The 22956-nt window shown below is 43.4% G+C and overlaps 1 long non-coding RNA gene across 1 annotated transcript; it reads left to right on the top strand.

Moving 5' to 3' along the window:
- Window positions 1–11674: 11674 nt before the first annotated feature.
- Window positions 11675–22871, top strand: LOC124986492 (uncharacterized). Its single transcript, XR_007109013.1, has 3 exons — window positions 11675–11809; window positions 21699–21943; window positions 22057–22871. It is a non-coding gene; the product is annotated as an uncharacterized LOC124986492 (long non-coding RNA).
- The last annotated feature ends 85 nt before the right edge of the window (window positions 22872–22956 follow it).

Here is a 22956-nt window from a genome sequence, read left to right as displayed (position 1 = left end):
GCGATTGGAAACTGTTTTCCTGTCCTCTCGACCCGCCTGGGATCCTAATTCAGACAGAGGTAAGGAGGCTCTCCATGGGTGTCGCCAGACTCTGCTCAATGGGGTGAGAGCTGCGGCCGGAAACCTACTAATTTGCCTAAGGTACTCGAGACTGTTCAGCAGCCAAATGAATCCCCGGCGCCTTCCTAGAGCGCCTCCTAGAGGCTTTTCGCTTGTACGCCCCAATTGATCCAGAAGCTCCAGAGAACAGACGAGCAGTAAATACTGCCTTTATTACCCAGTCGGCCCCAGACATTAGAAAAATATTACAAAGACAGGAAGGATTTGAGGGAAAAATGCTGTCAGAGTTGGTGGAGGTAGCCCAGAAGACTCACAACAACCGGGACCCACCCGAGGACAGACAAGCAAAACGCATGGCAAAAATTATGGGAACAGCCGTGGCAGGACCCCAGGGTCCAATTTTAAAAACCGCTCTATTAGGAGACCAATGCGCATATTGCAAGGAAAAAGGACATTGGAAAAATGAATGTGCAAATAAAAGACAAAGGTCAACTACAGTCCTCCAGATGGAAGGACCTGAAGACTGACGGGGGCGGGCTTCCATTCAGATGAGCCCCCAGGAGCCCGGGGTCACACTAGAGATAGGGGGCAAACCGGTCAGCTTTTTGGTAGATACTGGAGCTACTTTCTCGGTTTTGACTGAGACAGAAGAAGAACCTTTATCTAAGGAAAAGACCCCCATATAGGGGGCAACGGGCAAGTCCAAATCTTACCCTTGGACTAAAGCTTGCATCGCCAATTTAGGAAAGGAACAATTACTCATTCCTTTCTTGTGAGGCCTGACTGTCCTTATCCCTTACTGGGAAGAGACCTTTTACAAAAATTATAGGATACCCTCTCTTTTCAAGGGAACTCTGCCAAACTGACCCTTAATGAATCTCCAACAGCTATTATGTTAACTTGCCCCCTCAGTGAGGAATACCTTTTAATGACAGAAGAGACACCCATCCCATCTACCACATATCTCTCTGAGCTCCAAAAACAAATTCCAGGGGTCTGGGCAGAAACCAACTCACCAGGTCTAGCCTCACACTGACCACCAATTGTTGTCCAATTGACTAGTACAGCAACTCCAGAGAGAGTAAAACAAAACCCTATCCAGTCTGGAAACCAAAAAGGGAATTGACATTCATTTTCAGAGACTAAGAGAAGCAAATATTCTAGTACCTTGCCAATCAGCCTGGAATACTCCTCTCCTCCCTGTTCAAAAACCGGGGACCAGAGATTCTCGGCCAGTACAGGACCTTAGAGAAGTCAACAAGCAGGTGGAAACAATTCACCCAACAGTGCCTAACCCTTATACTCTCTTGAGCCTGCTGCTTCCATCTCAACAAGTCTACACTGTGCTGGATCTAAAGCATGCATTCTTCAGGCTCCTGCTTGCAGAGGTAAGCCAATCTCTATTTGCTTTTGAATGGGCCCACCCAGAGGAAGGTTATTCGGGCAATTGAAATGGACACAGTTACCACAGGTTTAAAAACTCCCCAACCCTCTTTGATGAGGCCTTAAGTCAAGATCTCTATGCTTTGGCAACAACATCCAGAGGTTACTCTCCTTCAGTATGTAGATGACCTCCTGATAGCTGCTAAAGATGTACCTGATTGTAAAAGGGCTACTGAGAACTTATTAAGAGAATTAGCTTCCCTGGGATACTGAGTCTCTGCTAAGAAAGCCAAATTATGTACCCAGACAGCCACATATTTAGGTTATGAGCTAAAGCAAGGGAAAAGAACACTCTCAACTGGGTGTAATTCTTAAAACTGGTGCAATTCTTAAAATCCTGTGCCCTAAAACCAAGAGACAAGTGAGGGAATTTCTGGGTGCAGTAGACTATTGCCAACTTCAGATACCAGGATTTGCAGAAATAGCAAAGCCCTTATATACAAGCATGGGAGGAAAAGAAAGCTCCCTAATCTGGACAGAATCAGAACAGAAGGCATTTGAAACTTTAAAGAAGGCACTGACCACTGCTCCTGCCTTAGCACTGCCTGATGTGACCAAGCTCTTCCAACGATTTGTGACTGAGACATGGGGAATAGCAAAGGGAGTTCTCACTCAGACTTTAGAACCCTGGAGATGCCCTATAGCCTATTTATCTAAAAGGCTGGATTATGTAGCAGCAGGATGGCCAAATTGTCTACGTGCAGTTGCTGCCACAGCCATTCTAGAAAAGGAAGCATCTAAACTGACTTTGGGACAAGATTTACAATTGGTAGCCCCCCACTCAGTAGAGGCCCTATTATGGAGTCTGCCTGACTGATGGTTATCAAATGCTCACCTCACCCAGTATCAAGCCTTGCTCCTAGATCCTCCTCGGATTAAATTTCTCAAGATAGCCTTGAACCCAGCTACACTCCTCCCAGGTGAGGACCCATCTGAACCCTTACATAACTGCCTGGAGGTATTGGAATCCCTCCAAAACCTATGCCAGATTTGACTGACGCCCCATGGCCAAACCTGAATGAGGTACTCTACACAGACGGCAGCAGTTATATCTGCAGGGGAGTCAGGTATGCTGGGGCAGCTGTGGTCACACAAGATCAGGTAGTATGGGCCCAAGCTTTCGGCCATGGAACATCAGCCCAGAAGGCAGAACTCATTGCCATTACTCAGGCATTACGGCACAGAAAAGGGAAAACAGTTAATATCTACACTGATAGTCAGTATGCTTTTGCAACAGCACATGTACATGGGACCTTAAACCAAGAAAGGGGACTACTCGTGTCAGGAGGAAAAGAAATAAAGAATGTGACAGAAATTCTGACCCTATTGGAAGCCCTCTGGTACCCTACAAGGTGGCAATCATACATTGTAAAGGACATCAGACTAACAGTACCCCAGAGGCCCAAGGGAACTCCTTTGCAGATCAAACAGCCCAGAGATCACCCTAAAACCAGTGGGGCCTATACAAATCTTACCTGTCTTGCCACAGGCTTATTGCCCAGTACCCCGACATATACAAAGGATGAAGAACATCTGGGAGGGATTTTAAAGACTGACTGACTCTGGGGGATAAAAAAACACTCCCAGATGGGAGAATATTCTTACCAGAGGTACTGGGGCAAACTCTGGTTAAACCGCTACACCAGAGCATCAATCTTGGTGGTACCAAATTGACTGAATTATTACAAAAAGATTATAACATGCCAAAATTGAGCCAACATGCCAAACAAGCCTCCTCCAGGTGTCAAATATGTGCACAAGTCAACCCAAGTAACCAGGCAGGTCTTTCACAAGGAACTCGGCTTCGTGGACTAGCCCCCGGTGAACACTGGGAAGTGGACTTCACTGAGGTAAAACCAGGACTATGTGGGTAACATTACCTTTTGGTTTTTCTAGATACTTCTGCAGGATGGGTTGAAGCGTTCCCCACCAAAACTGAGACAGCTCAGGTTATGGTCAAAAAGTTAATCTTAGAAATGATTCCCCAATTTGGCCTCCCAGTAACTATAGGGTCTGACAATGGCCCAGCTTCCTTAGCTCAAACAACTCAATTGCTATCGCATTCCCTCTGGACGCAGAGAGAGACACAACAAACGTCTGAAGCTTTGGAAGTTTATTATGCACAGTCCCTCTCCTACACTTCTCTTACTCCCAGCTTCCGTGCACTCCCAGCTTCTCTTCTCTCAGCTTCTTCTTACTCCCAGCTTCCTCTCACAGCTTCCGCGCACTCCCAGCTTCTTCCGCCCTCCTTCTTCTCTCAGCTTCTTCTTACTCCCAGCTACAGCGCACTCCCAGCTTCCCGCTTCTGCTTCCTTCTACTCCCCCACCCACCAAGCTTATATACACTTCAACCAATCAGGGGAGAGCACACGAGGTAAACGCGCGGACAGCTGCAGGCATAGAATAGGTACACGAGGGGGGCATGCTCTAATCACATCGTTAACTAGCCAATCATTGGAATTCGCTGGTTGTTTACTGTATAGCTGGCCGCTTTTGGCTCAGCGTCAGGCGCCATCTTGACCGTGCCCAAGGCTGGGGGTCCTGGAAACCCCGACAGATCCCCCTTCTTTATTATTAAACTAAGACTCGGGACCGTGTCTGTCTTAGGCTGAGTGGTCAGCATATGTCCTTACCCGTCATCAGAGCCTGCAGAGCATGCTGCAGCTCCTGTCTTAGGTTGGTACACAGCCACCTCCTTCATTACCCGTCTTTGACTACCGGTCCAGCATCAAGAGCCATACTAATGGGGCGCTGTCGGCCTTTAGGGCGGTCATGGCCTGATGAAAGATAATTTGATCTCTCTATTGGCTAGCTTGTAGATGCATGCCAAAACGAATGAAGAGAAGGAGGCCAAGGCAGAGGAGTACCACCATAGCTCCTAAGTCTGCCCGCTGTTTGACAAATCTATAAACAGAAGAAAAACCATGTAGCCATATTAAATACAGAAACAACATACATCCCAGTAGAGTTACAATACAGGCAACACAAACAGCTCTCAGGGAATAAACGCATCCCAGTCCCAAAAGTTCTTGCAAGGTATCCACTTATTCTTATAGTAAGTCCACTCTCTGATAGAGTCTCTATGGTCTGTAAGGCTGCAGCTGCACTTTCGGCCGAATGATCGTTGTTATGGTTGTGTCAATGCTGCTACTGCAAGGACTGTGATGGCAATGATCACGGCTGTTGCAATGTCAAGGCCTCTCCTGTTTCTTGATAATAGCACTGGCAATTCCATATCTGCAACAGAAACTAGGACTGGTAGGAAGAAATAAATGTGCATCAAATTGCACGGTGGCAAAAGAACCATTCCAGCATTGTGAGAGATAGCACACGGTTAGTGAACAGTTAAGAGGTGTTATTAGAAATGTTAGTTGGTAGAAACATAAAAGGGAGGAAATACACAAGCTGACGTGGGAGGAAAAGCAATATTACAGCTAGGGTCAGCAGAACGAGTTGCTCTACTCTGGGTCTGATTTGTAGTATGATTCCAACGGCAAAGTGCAGAAATTCCTCCTGTTAAAGCAAAGAAAGGCTAGAGATATCCTTGTCACCAAAAACAGCACGACCTGAAAAATCATCAGTAGAATTGACAGGCTTGTAGAGGAATTGGTGAAAAACAAGAAAAGGAAGGATAAAAAATGTGTTAGTTAGAAGTAAAAAATATGGCCAGGCTAACAATGGCCCATAGGTTCCGGGTTTGCCTTTCCGTCTGAGTTTTTGTTATTGGAGGAAGGCTCAGGCTCGCCATTGCGAGGAGGAGCAGCATCACTTGCATGCTGTAAAACTCTGATTAGCCTTTCTGGAATCCAGACTGGAGTCTGTTGATCCTGTGGGAAAATACAAACAGACCCTCGGACCCAACGAAGGACTGGATCCGGTCCTTTCCAACAACCTGTCAGGATATCTTTCCATTTTGCCCATACTTGAGGAGTATCATGGGGATTATAATGTTGATCAGCTGCAGAATGGCCGTCCCTATCCAGAGTTAAGAAATTTAGAATGAAAAGAACTAAATTAAGTTTATCTTTAGGAGACTTGTAGGAGGCTCCTATTCCCCCTTTTTGTTTATTTAGACAATTTTTTAAAGTAAGATGTGCTCTTCCCACAATGCCCTGTCCCTGAGGATTATAGGGGATGCCAGTGACTGATTGGATGTTAAATGTTTGTAAAAACAACCAGAAGCTTTTGGAAGTATAAGCAGGACCATTATCTGTTTTAATAACTTTAGGTATGCCCCAGCCAGCAAATGCTTGTAGGCAGTGTTGAATGACATCTTTTACCTTTTCTCCAGAATGAGCGAAAGCCATAATAACCCCTGAAGCAGTGTCTACTGACACATGTACATACTTAACAGTACCAAATTCAGAAATATGGGTTACATCCATCTGCCAAATATGACCAGGCAGCAGTCCCCTGGGGTTAACTCCAAAGGATTGTACTGGGATTAAAGGAGCACAATGTTGACAATTTTTTACTATTTGTCGAGCCATACATTTAGGTATAGGAAATTTTCTGCTCAAAGTAGTGGAATTTACATGAAATTTTTCATGAAAGAGTTTTGCCTGTTCCTCTATGGAAAAAACAAAAATTGATTTGGTGGCCATATCTACCAAGTCATTAGCATTGGCCAAAGGTCCTGGTAAATTAGAATGAGCTCTAATATGTCCTACATAGAATAGATGTTTACGCTGTAGGATAAGGTTTTGTAGTGTAGTAAAATAAGAAGCTACCATGGGCATGGAAGAAATATGGGGTACCGTTTCAAGAACCTGTAAAGCGTTAACGATATATAAGCTATCAGATAGAAGATTGAATGGCTGATTATCTGCTAATTTAAAGGCTAATATTACAGCTGCAAGTTCAGTAACCTGTGTGGAGTTGGGTGGAACTATTATGGTGTGAAGTTGTTTACTGATAAGTACTGCACCTACTCCATTTTTGGAGCCATCAGTAAAAATGGTTACACAGTCTTTAAGAGGCTGGACACTAGTCACTTTTGGAAAAACTATGGGAGTATTTTTACAGAATTGAATCCAGGGATGTTGGGGATAATGGTTATCGAACTGAGCTGAAGTGGAACAATATAATACTGACCAATCATCATCATTATTAATTAGCCATTTAATTTGCTGAGTGGAATAAGGAGTTATAATAATAGATGGATGGATTCCAAAAACAGTAATGCAAGATTCTATTCCCTTAAATATTACCTGAGCAATAGCTTGGGGATATGATTGTAATGTTTTAGCTGGAGAGCTAGGGAGATTTATACTTTGCAGAGGTCCTCCTTGCCAAACTATGCCAAAAGGGGTATGCTTCTCTGAGATTATGATTAAACTTAATGGTTGAGTAGGATCACAACGATCAACGTAACACTGCTGAAGTCTATTCTCTACTAGCTGTAAAGATATCCGTGCTTCGGGAGTAAGTTTCCTAGGGGAATTCAAGTCAGGATTACCTTTTAATATATCGAATAAAGGTTTTAATTCCCCTGTGGATAATTTTAAATAGGATCTGATCCAGTTAATGTCACCTAAGAGTTTCTGAAAATCGTTCAAGGTATTCAATTGATCTGTCCTGATGGTCAACCTTGTTGGTCTGACTGTAATAGCAGTGAGCCTTGTACCCAGATATTCTTGGATCTCCTCTAATTATAATTTTTCAGGGGCTATCGTTAGTCCTCTCTTTTCTAATGCTTGAGTTATAAATTGTAATGCTTCTAACAAAACTTCTTTTTCTGGATGGCAAATAAGTATGTCGTCCATATAGTGATAAATCAACAATCTCTTAAACTTTTGTCTAGTAGTTGTTAACGCTTTATCTACGAATATTTGACATATAGTAGGACTGTTAGCCATACCTTGAGGCAACACGGTCCATTCGAATCTCTGGTCAGGCTGAGTGTGATTAAGAGAGGGCAAAGTAAAGGCAAATCTCCAACAATCATTTTTGTGTAAGGGTATAGAGAAAAAGCAATCTTTTAAATCCAGAATAATAGTAGGCCAATTTTTTGGTAGCGCAGTGACAAGAGGGAGTCCACATTGGATGGGTCCCATAGGGTACATTTGTTCGTTTATGGCTCTTAAATCATGTAATAACCTCCATTTTCCTGATTTTTTCTTTGTTAAGAATATTGGAGTATTCCAAGGAGAGGTAGAATGTTGTAAATGACCTGCTTGTACCTGCTCTTGTACTAACTTATGAGCTGCCTCTAGCTTCTCTTTTGTTAGGGGCCACTGTGGAATCCAGCGAGGCTTATCATCTTTCCATATTATAGGGATTGATGGTTTATCAGTCGCCCCTAGGAAAAACCCAATCCATGAGAATCATTTTTTGGTGGAAGTAAAGGCAGTGATTGGGTAGATCCTTGACTATGTCTTCCTAATCCTTTTTTATCATCATAGTTCATATTTTGTAACATATTTCTTACAGGAGTCCCTTGGTAAGTCTGATCAGTGGTGAGTTTCATATCCATTTGCTGCAGGACGTCTCGTCCCCATAGGCTAATAGGAACATTACAGACATATGGGTGAAATATTCCTGTGTGTCCCTCTGTATCTTTCCACGATAATGAGGAAGCACTTTGATTGGGGCTCTCTGCTACTCCTAAGCCTCTCAAGCTCTGAGCTGCTGTGATCAATGGCCAGTGCTTTGGCCAGACCATTGCGCTAATAATACTTTTGTCTGCTCCCGTATCTAATAAACCTGTAAATTCCATATTTCCCACTTTTAATTTTAGGAGGGGCCTCTGTCCCATATCCATAGTAAGGTTTATTAAAGTGGTTCCTGTTGATCCAAAACCTCCTTGTCTTTTATTTGTATTTTTACTGGGCCACAAAGAATGTTGACTGGGCAACATAAGCATTTGTGCAATGCGATCCCCTGGAGAGATGACCGTAATTCCTTTTGGTGAAGAGACCAAGGCTTTTATTTGTCCAGTGAAATCAGGATCAATAACCCCTGGGTGTACTATAAGTCCTTTTAGTGTTGAGGAACCTCTACCTAGTAATAGTCCTACACTGTTCTGTGGGATTTTTTCATGCCAATCAGTATCAATCATCTGCACCCCCATATCTGGGGTTAGTATGAGTCTGGAGGTGGCACAGATGTCCAATCCGGCACTTCCTGAGGTGGCTCTGCGCTCCCCTTCTCTGTGGGAGGATACCACCGTCGGGGAACTTGTTGAATTACCCCGTATATTTGTTGCGGGCCCCGGGGAGGGCCCTGTCTCCCGTTTTTTTGAAGTTTAGGATTCAACCCTAGGAAATTGTCCTCCCTATCTCTAATAGACTGACAGGCACTATTCCAATGACTTCCTCTTCTGCATCTTGGACATAGCCCAGGTCCGGTTCCCAGGTTATTCTTTGTATAGATGTTCCCACCTTGGGCAAAGGGTGGCCTTTTGTTTGGACAAGTGGCTTTTAGATGTCCCTTCTGTCCGCACACAAAACATGATCCTAAAGACTCTTTATTAGTTCTTGAAGGGAACCTCCCCTGGGCTTGTGCAAGTGCGGCAGACAACAAGGTGGTTTGTCTGTCTATGGCTGCTACAAAGGCACTGCTCTGCGCCGAAGTATCATTTACATCTCTACACACTTTTAAGTAGGTGGACAAGTCTTTGTTTCTCCATGGTCTTATGGCCTCCCTACACCATTTGTTAGCTTGTTCGTAAGCCAATTGTTTTACTAGGGGCATGGCTTGCTCTGCATCTCCGAAGATGCGTGATGCTGTCTGAATTAGCCTATCGACGAAGTCTGCGTAGGGCTCACTACTCCCTTGAGTTACCTTTGACAACTGGCCCTGCAAATCTCCTGCTCCTTGTAATGTTTTCCAGGCCTTGGTTGCAGCCACGGCAATTTGCGCATAGACTGCTGGATGATAATTAAGCTGTGCCTGAAGGGTTTCATAAGGTCCTACGCCCATAAGCATGTCCCTATCGACTTGGGGATTCCCCGCTGCTGCATTTCGGCGGGCGGTATCCGTAGATATTTCTTGCTATGATGTTTTCCACATAAGGTACTGTCCCCCAGACAGAGCGGCCCTAGCAAGATTGGTCCAGTCCTGAGGTACTAAGTTTAATGATGTCAAGGTATCTACTAAGGCTATAGTAAAAGCTGACTGAGGACCATATGTGCTAACTGCTTCTTTTAACTGTTTCACTATTTTGAAGTCTAAGGGTTGATGGAATCTTTGATTTTGAATATCCTCAAAAACAGGATACGCTACAGATCCAAGATGACTCCATTCTGAGCGTACCCCGAAACCGGACGCTTCATGAGGGGGTTCCCTATTTATGGGAGGTGCACTAGGCAACACGGGCACTAGAGGGGGCTTTTCATCTAGTCTTAATCTTTGTACTCTTTTTTCCAGTTCCTCTCCTGATAATTCCCCTTCTGATAGTTCCTCATCTGAATTAGTTCCTTTTTCTGAATTTTGAGAAAGATATGAGTGTTCCTCTTTTATTTCTTCCAAAACCTGTCTTCCCTCAGCTAAAGGCTCGGTGAGTGAAGGTTTTTTGTTTTTATCTTGCAGACAGGATTTAATAAGAGACCAAATAGCCATAGTGCCTACTGGCAAAGGGTTTTGCCTATCCGCTATACGAAGGTCCTTCCCCAGCTGTTCCCACTGTAGGGTATTCAAAAGGCCCTCATCCAAAAACCAAGGGGAAACCCTTTCCACAGTATCGAGAAATACTTTAGCTGTTTTTTCCTTTAATGGCGTCCCATGGTTTTTTAATAACTCCCTGAGGGGTTGCTGCATTCTGAATTTAGACGTTTCAGACCCCATTGTTACTAATTTGAATAGCTTCAGTTATGGCAGTTACAATAACAAACAGTGGCCTAGCTGCCAGGAGCAACGAGATTACTGAAAGGAAAACTATCAAGTGTGCATTAGAATTTTTATAGCGGCTTTTCACGTACTCCCTACACCCTAATTGAACCGCTTCAAGCATGTTTCTACTTTCACTTTAATTGGACCGCGTTCCACGCGTCAGGACCGCTGATGGCGTATCCCGATACCTTTTAACCTGCGTTCCACGCGTCAGGACCGCTGATGGCGTATCCCGATACCTTTTAACTTTTTTATAACCGGTTTAACTTATTAAAAAAATTTTTTTAGATATCTTACCTTGTTTTCTTTATAAGGTTTTCATCTTCCCGGGTTTCGGCACCAGTTATCGCGTTCCCTCTGGACGCAGAGAGAGACACAACAAACGTCTGAAGCTTTGGAAGTTTATTATGCACAGTCCCTCTCCTACACTTCTCTTACTCCCAGCTTCCATGCACTCCCAGCTTCTCTTCTCTCAGCTTCTTCTTACTCCCAGCTTCCTCTCACAGCTTCCGTGCACTCCCAGCTTCTTCCGCCCTCCTTCTTCTCTCAGCTTCTTCTTACTCCCAGCTACAGCGCACTCCCAGCTTCCCGCTTCTGCTTCCTTCTACTCCCCCACCCACCAAGCTTATATACACTTCAACCAATCAGGGGAGAGCACACGAGGTAAACGCGCGGACAGCTGCAGGCATAGAATAGGTACACGAGGGGGGCATGCTCTAATCACATCGTTAACTAGCCAATCATTGGAATTCGCTGGTTGTTTACTGTATAGCTGGCTGCTTTTGGCTCAGCGTCAGGCGCCATCTTGACCGTGCCCAAGGCTGGGGGTCCTGGAAACCCCGACAAATTGCTAGTTGAAACTTTAAATATATAAAGGGATGTTACATTGTATTTATCGACCTCAGAGTTCAGGACAAATAGAAAGGATGAATAGGACCCTAAAAGGCACACTTACAAAACTAAAGCTTGAGGCTGTGAGAACTGGGTGAGTCTCCTTCCCTTTGCCCTTCTTGGGGCCAGATGCACTCCCTGTGTGATCGGCATCATTCCCTTTGAAATCGTGATTGGCTGACCACCTCTGTTAATTCCTAAACTTGGGGAAGAAAAACTTGCTGAAATAGATAACCATTATCTCTTTAAGTCCCTCCAGGCACTTCAACAAGCCTCTAAGCGAATCCTTGGTTTGGTCAAAGCAGCCCATCTTGCTTATTGCCCAGTAGAAACTCTGACTCACCCCTTCTACCCCAGTGACTTAGAGTGGATTAAAAAACTTCAGGCATCTACTTTGGAACCCTACTAGATGGGACCCCTGCCAGTTATCCTAACAACTCCAACTGCAGTCAAAGTAGCAGGAAAACATCACTGGATCCACCGCTCCCAGATCAAGAAGGCCATGCCAGAAGAAGAAGCATCAATGGCTGAAAGATGGACTGTTCAACCCACAGACAATCCACTAAAGATAAGACTTTCTCAGGTCCCTTCTGGTCCCTCTTAATTATACTTCCTATTGTAAATTGCACACCTCACCAGCCTAAAAATTACACATGGGAACTAAGGAAAACTGTAGAAGGGACAATTGTTAAGACGTTAGATACCTCAACTCAACCCATTTTTTCATTAAATTTGTGTGACCTCACTGATGACCTAAGAGTAAGAATAATAGGCGGGAAAAGTGCCCTGCATGGTCATAGTGCAAATATACATACCTGTGGAGATTTATTATATGAAAGAAATCTAAAACATACCCAACATTATATTTGCCCAGCAAATGGGGAACCCAATTGTCAAGGGGAATTTCAATACCACTTTGCTTCCTGGGGATGTGGAACCATAGCCTGGTGGACCAACAAAGACACATATATTGACTTCAGAAGGGGACCTCACAACCCTGTAGGAAGGAACCCTGAAGGAAGTTGTAACCCTGTAACAATAACTGTAATAAAATGGCATCTGCTAGCTAGGGGAGGATGGGAATGAGGGAAAACTTGGGGGTTACGATTCTATGTATGGGGACCAGACCCAGGCACAGAATTTACTATTCAGAGATATGACCCTCTCTGAGAAGTAAATCCAATAGGCCCTAACAGACCATTCCTGGATTGCTCCTGGTGCCCCCAGGTCAACCTCTGACTCTTAAGCCAAAGAATACAACAGCCCCCTTATTAACCATTCCCTCCCTAACCACCTCAAATCTTGGGCCACAGAAGCCTTTATTAGATCTATTGGACTCTGTCTTTTACTTTATTAATGCTACTGAGCCTAACATAACTCAAGATTGCTGACTGTGTCTCAAGCCAGAACCCCCATATTTTATACGGATAGGAGCTAATATCTCCCTAGGCCTCTCCTCGTACCAAATTAGAAATCTTTCCCACAAGGATGTAAAGACTAATCCTACTCTATGCAAGTGGGGACAAAAGCCCAAATTAACCTTTGGAGATTTACAAGGACAGGGAACTTGTTTCCAGGCTCCAAATTTTAATGTAAACCACTCCCCTTACAAGGATTCTTATACATCTACTATAATACTTAGGACCCTGTCACGTACATATGAGAACCATCTTGTGGCCGCTGAGGGAACATGGTTTGCTTGTACATTGGGAGTAACTCCAAGCCTGGCATTTCAAACTTTGTAAAATTGCCAAATGGAATGAATTCTGTGTTACTGTTCACACCATTCCCAGGGTGTACTGTGATGATGGGGAGGGAGAGAGAGAACATATGGGACTAATATCTAAATGAGCAGCCCCTGTCCTACTTCCCCTCCTAGTGGGAATAGGTTAGCCCACTCCACAGCTGTAGGAACTACTGCCCCGATTACTGGGAATTAAAATTTCAAAACTTGAAGTAGACAAATAGATTTAGACTCAAGGGAGTTAGAAAACTCTGTAAGATGCTTAGAAAATTCCCTTGATTCACTTGCTGAAGTAGTTCTACAAAATAGAAGAGAATTAGATTTGCTGTTTTTAAAACAAGGAAGATTATGTATGGCCTTGTGTAAAACCTGTTTCCCCATGCTATATTAACCACTCAGGTGTCATCCGTGATAGTTTATCTTTAATCAGAAAAAGACTCAAAGAGCAGGAGGAAAACTGAAAACCTGAGGGAAATTGGTAGCAAAATTTGTTCTCTTGGTCTCCCTGGTTAACTACTTTAATAACCGCAATGGCAGGACCTTTCATCCTAATTATGTTAGGGCTGTTAATCGGACCAGGCATAATAAACTATTTAACTAAATATATTAGGGATAGAATCCAGTCTGTTAAACTAATGGTGTTACACACTCACTACAATCAAACACACACTACTAATGGATCAATGAATTGATTATGTATAAAAAAACAGTGGGAAATGTGATGGGCAGATAGATCTGGCTCCATGAGAATGTTACAAGCCAGACTATGAGGGAATTGACTAAACAGACTCCATTTTGCTCTGAGACTCAATGTTATGTAGGAAATAAGTTTCTCCCATGGGAACACCTGAAAACACCCAGCTCTGTGCCCATAATCAGTTACTTGGTGTGACATGTTTAATAATATAAAATGACAATTCCTATGTAATGAAGAATTGCTCTCTTTTGATCTCTATTGCTCCTAACCAGTGTACTATGTAAGCAGTAATTTGTGGGGGTTCCCAGGACCCCCAGCCTTGGGCGTGGTCAAGATGGCGCCTGATGCTGAGCCAAAAGCGGCCAGCTATACAGTAAACAACCAGCGAATTCCAATGATTGGCTAGTTAACGATGTGACTAGAGCATGCCCCCTCGTGTACCCATCCTGTGCCTGCAGCTGTCTGCGTTTATCTCGTGTACTCTCCCCTGATTGATTGAAGTGTATATAAGCCTGGTGGGTGGGAGAGCGAGGGGGAACGGAACGAACGGGGAATGGAACGGACGGAGCGGAAGCGGCGGCGGCGGCGGCGACGGCGGCAGCAGCAGCAGCGGCTGGAGCTGAGCTGGAAGGAGGGAGTACGCGGGAGTGGAAGAAGCTGGGAAAAGGGAAGCTGGGAGTGTGCAGAAGCTAGGGGTAAGAGAAGCGTAGGAAAGGAACTGTGCACAATAAACTTCCAAAGCTTCAGACATTTGTCGTGTCTCTCTCTGCGGCCAGAGGGGACCCGATAACTGGTGCCGAAACCCGGGAAGATGAAGGCCTTATAAAAGAAAACAAGGTAAGATATTTGAAAGAATTTTTTTTTTTTGTATACAAGTTGAACCGGTTATAAAAAAGTTAAAGGGTGTCAGGATGCGCCATTGGCGGTCCTGGGGACACGCGGAGTGCGGTCCGGTTGAAAGGTATCAGGAGTCCTGACGCGTGGAACACGGGTTGAAAGGTATTGGGGTCCTGACGCGTGGAACGCGGGTATCGGGACGCGCCATTAGCGGTCCTGACGCGTGGAACGCGGGTTGAGGGGTACCGGGATCCTAACGTGTAGAATGCGGGTCGGGGGGGTATCGGGACACGCCATCAGCGGTCCTGGCGCGTGGAACGCGGTCTAATTAAAGTGAAAGTAGAAACACGTTTGAAGCGGTCCAATTAGGTAGTACGTGAAAAGCCGCTATAAAAATTTTAATGCGCACTTGATAGTTTTCCCTTCAGTAATCTCGTTGCTCCTGGCAGCTAGGCCACTGTTTGTTATTGTAATTGCCAAAACTAAAGCTATTCAAATTAGTAACAATGGGGTCTGAATGCAGCAACCCCTCAGGGAACCATTAAAAAAAACAATGGGACACCATTGAGGGAAAAAACAGCTAAAGTAAAGAAAAGCCGCTTAGTGTGCCACAAGGGGGATCTTCATGAACAGGGTCTAATAGTAACAGAAAAGAACGCTTAAAGAGAATAAAGTGAGGAAAAATTGAGTGGTGGTGACCTAGAAAATAATTGCTCAAAAAATCTAAGAACAAGGGAAAAAAGGGAATTAAGTCTAACACAAAGAACCCCCAAAAAGAAATAACCAAGTGGTAGTGAAAACTTAAGAACAAGGGAAAAAGGTAGGAGAAACCTAAGCCTAATAGAAAGAGCTTCAAAATCTGTAGAACCTGCCCGTATTTGAGGAGCAAATGGAGATACCATCAACCATTAGAAAAAACTTTAAAGAGGCAGTTAAGACTATGCAGAGCAGTGTTATTTGGAGAACAATGGCTAATTGGAGAGTTCAGCTGTTGAAACTGCTTGCAGAAACATAGTGGCAAGGTTTCCCGATAGAAATGTTAATAGGAGAAGACCAATACGTTTCAATAGATGCACAAAATCAGCAGCAAGGAGATAATGCCCTAACAAAAGATAAGAGATAACTATAGTAAAATCTGTTACACCTTATGCCCCAGGGCTATGTCCAAGATGCAGAAGAGGAAGTCATCGGAATAGTGCCTGTCAGCCTATTAGAGATAGGGAGGATAATTTCCTAGGGTCCAATCCTGAACTTCAAAAAAACGGGAGACAGGGCCCTCCCCGGGGCCCGCAACAAATATACGGGGTAATTCAACAAGTTCCCCGACGGTGGTATCCTCCCACAGAGAAGGGGAGCGCAGAGCCACCTCAGGAAGTGCCGGATTGGACATCTGTGCCACCTCCAGACTCATACTAACCCCAGATATGGGGGTGCAGATGATTGATACTGATTGGCATGAAAAAATCCCACAGAATAGTGTAGGACTATTACTAGGTAGAGGTTCCTCAACACTAAAAGGACTTATAGTACACCCAGGGGTTATTGATCCTGATTTCACTGGACAAATAAAAGCCTTGGTCTCTTCACCAAAAGGAATTACGGTCATCTCTCCAGGGGATCGCATTGCACAAATGCTTATATTGCCCAGTCAACATTCCTTGTGGCCCAGTGAAAATACAAATAAAAGACAAGGAGGTTTTGGATCAACAGGAACCACTTTAATAAACCTTACTATGGATATGGAACAGAGGCCCCTCCTAAAATTAAAAGTGGGAAATATGGAATTTACAGGTTTATTAGATACGGGAGCAGACAAAAGTATTATCAGTGCAATGGTCTGGCCAAAGCACTGGCCATTGATCACAGCAGCTCAGAGCTTGAGAGGCTTAGGAGTAGCAGAGAGCCCCAATCAAAGTGCTTCCTCATTATCGTGGAAAGATACAGAGGGACACACAGGAATATTTCAGCCATATGTCTTTAATGTTCCTATTAGCCTATGGGGACGAGACGTCCTGCAGCAAATGGATATGAAACTCACCACTGACCAGATTTACCAAGGGACTCCTGTAAGAAATATGTTACAAAATATGAATTATGATGATAAAAAAGGATTAGGAAGACATAGCCAAGGATCTACCCAACCACTGCCTTTACTTCCACCAAAAAATGATTCTCATGGATTGGGTTTTTCCTAGGGGCGACTGATAAACCATCAATCCCTATAATATGGAAAGATGATAAGCCTCGCTGGATTCCACAGTGGCCCCTAACAAAAGAAAAGCTAGAGGCAGCTCATAAGTTAGTACAAGAGCAGGTACAAGCAGGTCATTTACAACATTCTACCTCTCCTTGGAATACTCCAATATTCTTAACAAAGAAAAAATCAGGAAAATGGAGGTTATTACATGATTTAAGAGCCATAAACGAACAAATGTACCCTATGGGACCCGTCCAATGTGGACTCCCTCTTGTTACTGCACTACCAAAAAATTGGCCTACTATTATTCTGGATTTAAAAGATTGCTTTTTCTCTATACCCTTACACAAAAATGATTGTTGGAGATTTGCCTTTACTTTGCCCTCTCTTAATCACACTCAGCCTGACCAGAGATTCGAATGGACTGTGTTGCCTCAAGGTATGGCTAACAGTCCTACTATATGTCAAATATACGTAGATAAAGTGTTAACAACTACTAGACAAAAGTTTAAGAGATTGTTGATTTATCACTATATGGACGACATACTTATTTGCCATCCAGAAAAAGAAGTTTTGTTAGAAGCATTACAATTTATAACTCAAGTATTAGAAAAAAGAGGACTAACGATAGCCCCTGAAAAATTATAATTAGAGGAGATCCAAGAATATCTGGGTACAAGGCTCACTGCTACTACAGTCAGACCAACAAGGTTGACCATCAGGACAGATCAATTGAATACCTTGAACGATTTTCAGAAACTCTTAGGTGACATTAACTGGATCAGATCCTATTTAAAATTGTCCACAGGGGAATTAAAACCTTTATTCGATATATTAAAAGGTAATTCTGACTTGAATTCCCCTAGGAAACTTACTCCTGAAGCACGGATATCCTTACAGCTAGTAGAGAATAGACTTCAGCAGTGTTACGTTGATCGTTGTGATCCTACTCAACCATTAAGTTTAATCATAATCTCAGAGAAGCATACCCCTTTTGGCATAGTTTGGCAAGGAGGACCTCTGCAAAGTGTAAATCTCTCTAGCTCTCCAGCTAAAACATTGCAATCATATCCCCAAGCTATTGCTCAGGTAATATTCAAGGGAATAGAATCTTGCATTACTGTTTTTGGAATCCATCCATCTATTATTATAACTCCTTATTCCACTCAGCAAATTAAATGGCTAATTAATAATGATGATGATTGGTCAGTATTATATTGTTCCACTTCAGCTCAGTTCGATAACCATTATCCCCAACATCCCTGGATTCAATTCTGTAAAAATACTCCCATAGTTTTTCCAAAAGTGACTAGTGTCCAGCCTCTTAAAGACTGTGTAACCATTTTTACTGATGGCTCCAAAAATGGAGTAGGTGCAGTACTTATCAGTAAACAACTTCACACCATAATAGTTCCACCCAACTCCACACAGGTTACTGAACTTGCAGCTGTAATATTAGCCTTTAAATTAGCAGATAATCAGCCATTCAATCTTCTATCTGATAGCTTATATATCGTTAACGCTTTACAGGTTCTTGAAACGGTACCCCATATTTCTTCCATGTCCACGGTAGCTTCTTACTTTACTACACTACAAAACCTTATCCTACAGCGTAAACATCTATTCTATGTAGGACATATTAGAGCTCATTCTAATTTACCAGGACCTTTGGCCAATGCTAATGACTTGGTAGATATGGCCACCAAATCAATTTTTGTTTTTTCCATAGAGGAACAGGCAAAACTCTTTCATGAAAAATTTCATGTAAATTCCACTACTTTGAGCAGAAAATTTCCTATACCTAAATGTATGGCTCGACAAATAGTAAAAAATTGTCAACATTGTGCTCCTTTAATCCCAGTACAATCCTTTGGAGTTAACCCTAGGGGACTGCTGCCTGGTCATATTTGGCAGATGGATGTAACCCATATTTCTGAATTTGGTACTGTTAAGTATGTACATGTGTCAGTAGACACTGCTTCAGGGGTCATTATGGCTTCCACTCATTCTGGAGAAAAGGTGAAAGATGTCATTCAACACTGCCTACAAGCATTTGCTGGCTGGGGCATACCTAAAGTTATTAAAACAGATAATGGTCCTGCTTATACTTCCAAAAGCTTCCGGTTGTTTTTACAAACATTTAACATCCAATCAGTCACTGGCATCCCCTATAATCCTCAGGGACAGGGCATTGTGGAAAGAGCACATCTTACTTTAAAAAATTGTCTAAATAAACAAAAAGGGGGAATAGGAGCCTCCTACAAGTCTCCTAAAGATAAACTTAATTTAGTTCTTTTCATTCTAAATTTCTTAACTCTGGATAGGGACGGCCATTCTGCAGCTGATCAACATTATAATCCCCATAATATTCCTCAAGTATGGGCAAAATGGAAAGATATCCTGACAGGTTGTTGGACAGGACCGGATCCAGTCCTTCGTTGGGTCCGAGGGTCTGTTTGTATTTTCCCACAGGATCAACAGACTCCAGTCTGGATTCCAGAAAGGCTAATCAGAGTTTTATAGCATGCAAATGATGCTGCTCCTCCTCACAATGGCGAGTCTGAGCCTTCCTCCAATAACGAAAACTCAAACGGAAAGGCAAACCCGGAACCTATGGGCCATTGTTAGCCTGGCCATATTTTTCATTTCTGACTAACATATTTTTTGTCCTTCCTTTTCTTGCTTTTCACCAATTTCTCTACAAGTCTGTCAATTCTACTGATGATTTTTCAGATCGTGCTGTTTTTGGTGACAAGGATATTTCTAGCCTTTCTTTGCTTTAACAGGAGGAATTTCTGTACTTTGCCGTTGGAATCATACTATAGATCAGACCCAGAGTAGAGCAACTGGCTCTGCTGACCCTAGCTATGATATTGCTTTTCCTCCTACGTCAGCTTGTGTATTTCCTCCCTTTTATGTTTCTACCAACTAACATTTCTAATAATACCTCTTAACTGTTCACTAACTGTGTGCTATCTCTCACAATACTGGAACGGTTCTTTTGTCATCCGTGCAATTTGCACATTTCTATCTTCCTACCAGTCCTAGTTTCTGTTGCAGATATAGAATTGCCAGTGTTATTATCAAGAAACAGAAGAGGCTTTGACATTGCAACAGCCGTGATCACTGCCACCACAGTCCTTGCAGTAGCAGCATTGACACAACCATAACAACGATCATTCGGCCGAGAATGCAGCTGCAGCCTTACAGACCATAGAGACTCTATCAGAGAATGGACTTATTATAAGAACAAGTGGATACCTTGCAAGAACTTTTGGGACTGGGATGCGTTTATTCCCTGAGAGCTGCTTTGTGTTACCCGTATTGTAACTCCATTGGGACGTATATTGTTTCTGTATTTAATATGGCTATAAGGTTCCTCTTCTGTTTATAGATTTGTCAAACAGTGGGCAAGCTTAGGAGCTATGGTGGTACCCCTCTGCCTTGGCCTTCTTCTCTTCATTCGTTTTGGCATGCATCTGCAAGCTAGCCAATAGAGATCAAATTATTTTTCATCAGGCCATGACCGCCCTAAAGGCCGACAGCCCCCCATTAGTATGGCTCTTGATGCTGGATCGGTAGTCAAAGACGGGTAATGAAGGAGGTGGCTGTGTACCGACCTAAGACAGGAGCTGCAGCATGCTCTGCAGGCTCTGATGACGGGTAAGGACATATGCTGACCACTCAGCCTAAGACAGACACGGTCCCGAGCCTTAGTTTAATATTAAAGAAGGGGGATCTGTGGGGGTTCCCGGGACCCCCAGCCTTGGGTGTGGTCAAGATGGCGCCTGACGCTGAGCCAAAAGCGGCCAGCTATACAGTAAACAACCAGCAAATTCCAATGATTGGCTAGTTAACGATGTGACTAGAGCATGCCCCCTCGTGTACCCATCCTGTGCCTGCAGCTGTCTGCGTTTATCTCGTGTACTCTCCCCTGATTGATTGAAGTGTATATAAGCCTGGTGGGTGGGAGAGCGAGGGGGAACAGAACAAACAGGGAACGGAACGGACGGAGCGGAAGCGGCGGTGGCGACGGCGGCGGCAGCAGCAGCGGCTGGAGCTGAGCTGGAAGGAGGGAGTACGCGGGAGTGGAAGAAGCTGGGAAAAGGGAAGCTGGGAGTGCACAGAAGCTAGGGGTAAGAGAAGCGTAGGAAAGGAACTGTGCACAATAAACTTCCAAAGCTTCAGACATTTGTCGTGTCTCTCTCTGCGGCCAGAGGGGACCCGATAGTAATTGTGTGGTTATTAGTAATCATTCCTAACCAATGTACCATGTAAATGTAATTGTGTGGTTATTAGTAATCATTCTATAGTTTGTACCTAGGTGACCCACTCCCCACTCCCTCCTTTATTTATGATCTCATGATGTTAATGTGTAATTTCGAATCATAGCAACAGACACTTATGATTAATGTAATTTTTGGTATAAGAACCCCTACAACCCTGTGGTCGGGGCTGTATTCCCAATAGCCATTTTTGGGGCCTTGTGTGAGATAGTCATCCGGCTGGCTTAAGAAAGACTCTCAAATTTGAACTTCTCAGTTGGTATCGGTCTGATCTTAAGTTGTGCCCCATAACACTTTGAAGTTGTTAGAAGCATACATTATTTAGCATCTTATAGGACCACAGCGCACTCTGTTTAATGATCCTTTTACCTTCAATGTCAAAAACTCTGCATTATCATTAAGTTCAGCATATACAGAGTGCTTATCTTTGCCAGGTATTATGAAAATAGTACCAAGTATGGCATGTTCTCTCTCAAATGTGGAAATTTTTAGAAACATTTATTGAATATAGAATATTCATTATCACAGACTGTGAAGAGGTGAGGAGAAGGTGGAAGAGGAGTGGATGTGACAATGCACTCTGTACATATGAAGACATAACATGAATCCCTTCAATATATACAGTTAATATGTATCAAAATTAAATTAAGTATAAAAGCATTACATATATAAATATGTATTAAACTGATTTTTTCTCTCCTATGGGAGCAGGTGCAGAATTCTGCAGTCCAAGAGCTTCACCTGGACCAGGGTTGGGGGTAAATTCCCCACCTTGGGAAAGCCTTGAGCAGGCAAGAACCCAATCCATTTACCTGAGGGCTGCTGAGCAGGAGTTTAAAAGGCACAGAAATGACTTTCATTACGGATGGGATTGGAGACCTCTGTCTAAGCACCTGTCTGGTCTTGGCAGTCCCAAGGCCTGTGGTCCTGGTCCCTGTTGATCAGTGGATACAAAGGTACAGAAGGGAAGAAGAGCCTGCTGGAGGCAAGTGTGCCCCACCCCCACCCCAGGGGCATTCCCACAGTCTCCTCCTGCTTTCTTGGTCTCTGAAACCCATTTCTGTTTCAGATGCACTGCCCCATGCTGCCAGCCCCACACAGGAGCCCTGCAGATTGGCACCTTCCTTCCTTGGGTTGGAGAGGCAGAGTGTGGAGTGGTGGCCAGATTGTGAACCTGGAACATGCAGCTCCAGCAGCGCCTTGGTACAGGGACATGTTCCTTTCTGTGTCCTTCATTTTCTAGAACTTCAAGAAGTTTTGCAAATTAAAGCAGCCTCATTTGGTCTATAATGACAATGAGATAAGTCTTATGGGTGTTATGGATTGTGAGGGAATATTTCTCAGTGACATTTATCCTCTCTTCAAATAAAGAAAAAGATAGTCATTTCATGAATTTATTTAGTTGTAAAGCAGGAGAGCAAAATAGTCAGTGAATGGTAAAACGAAAGCCCCCTTTTGTCCATTTGCCTTAGATTAAGCTCTGACCTTTCCCTTGCCATTCTCAACTTAACCTGTTACCAGCACCAGCTTCTACCAGGGGCCCGGGCTACAATCCTGTCCTTATCTTTCAGGATCACCATACCTATCCTGGAAAGTACATTATATGTGATGGAACATTGAGATTTCCCCCTTCATCTGGTTTTATTTAGAGTGAGAAAACTGGAGGGAAAAGTGAAAGGCAGGTGATGGAACATGAGAAAAGCTCTTCTCTTAAGAAGGAAGGAACTTAATTTTGATTGTCAGTTGAAATGTTCAAATAAGTGGACTCATTTTCCTGCCATAGAGATGTGAAAAGACAAAGACTCTTGATCTCTCATTATTTAGTATTGTTTTGAGGATTATGAAAAGATATTTTAGAAAATAGAAATTTCTAACGCCATAAAGTAGGAGATAGTAATCACTAATAAAGTGTATTTATTAATCACTAAAGGCCACTGAAATTAAAATGATGTTACTGAGATGTAAAAGT

Source organism: Sciurus carolinensis, chromosome 6, assembly GCF_902686445.1.
Source record: "Sciurus carolinensis chromosome 6, mSciCar1.2, whole genome shotgun sequence".
In the NCBI taxonomy this organism is placed as follows: Eukaryota; Metazoa; Chordata; class Mammalia; order Rodentia; family Sciuridae; genus Sciurus; species Sciurus carolinensis.
The sequence above is the reverse complement of the archived record's forward strand: the minus strand, read 5'-3'. Positions and strand labels throughout refer to the sequence as shown.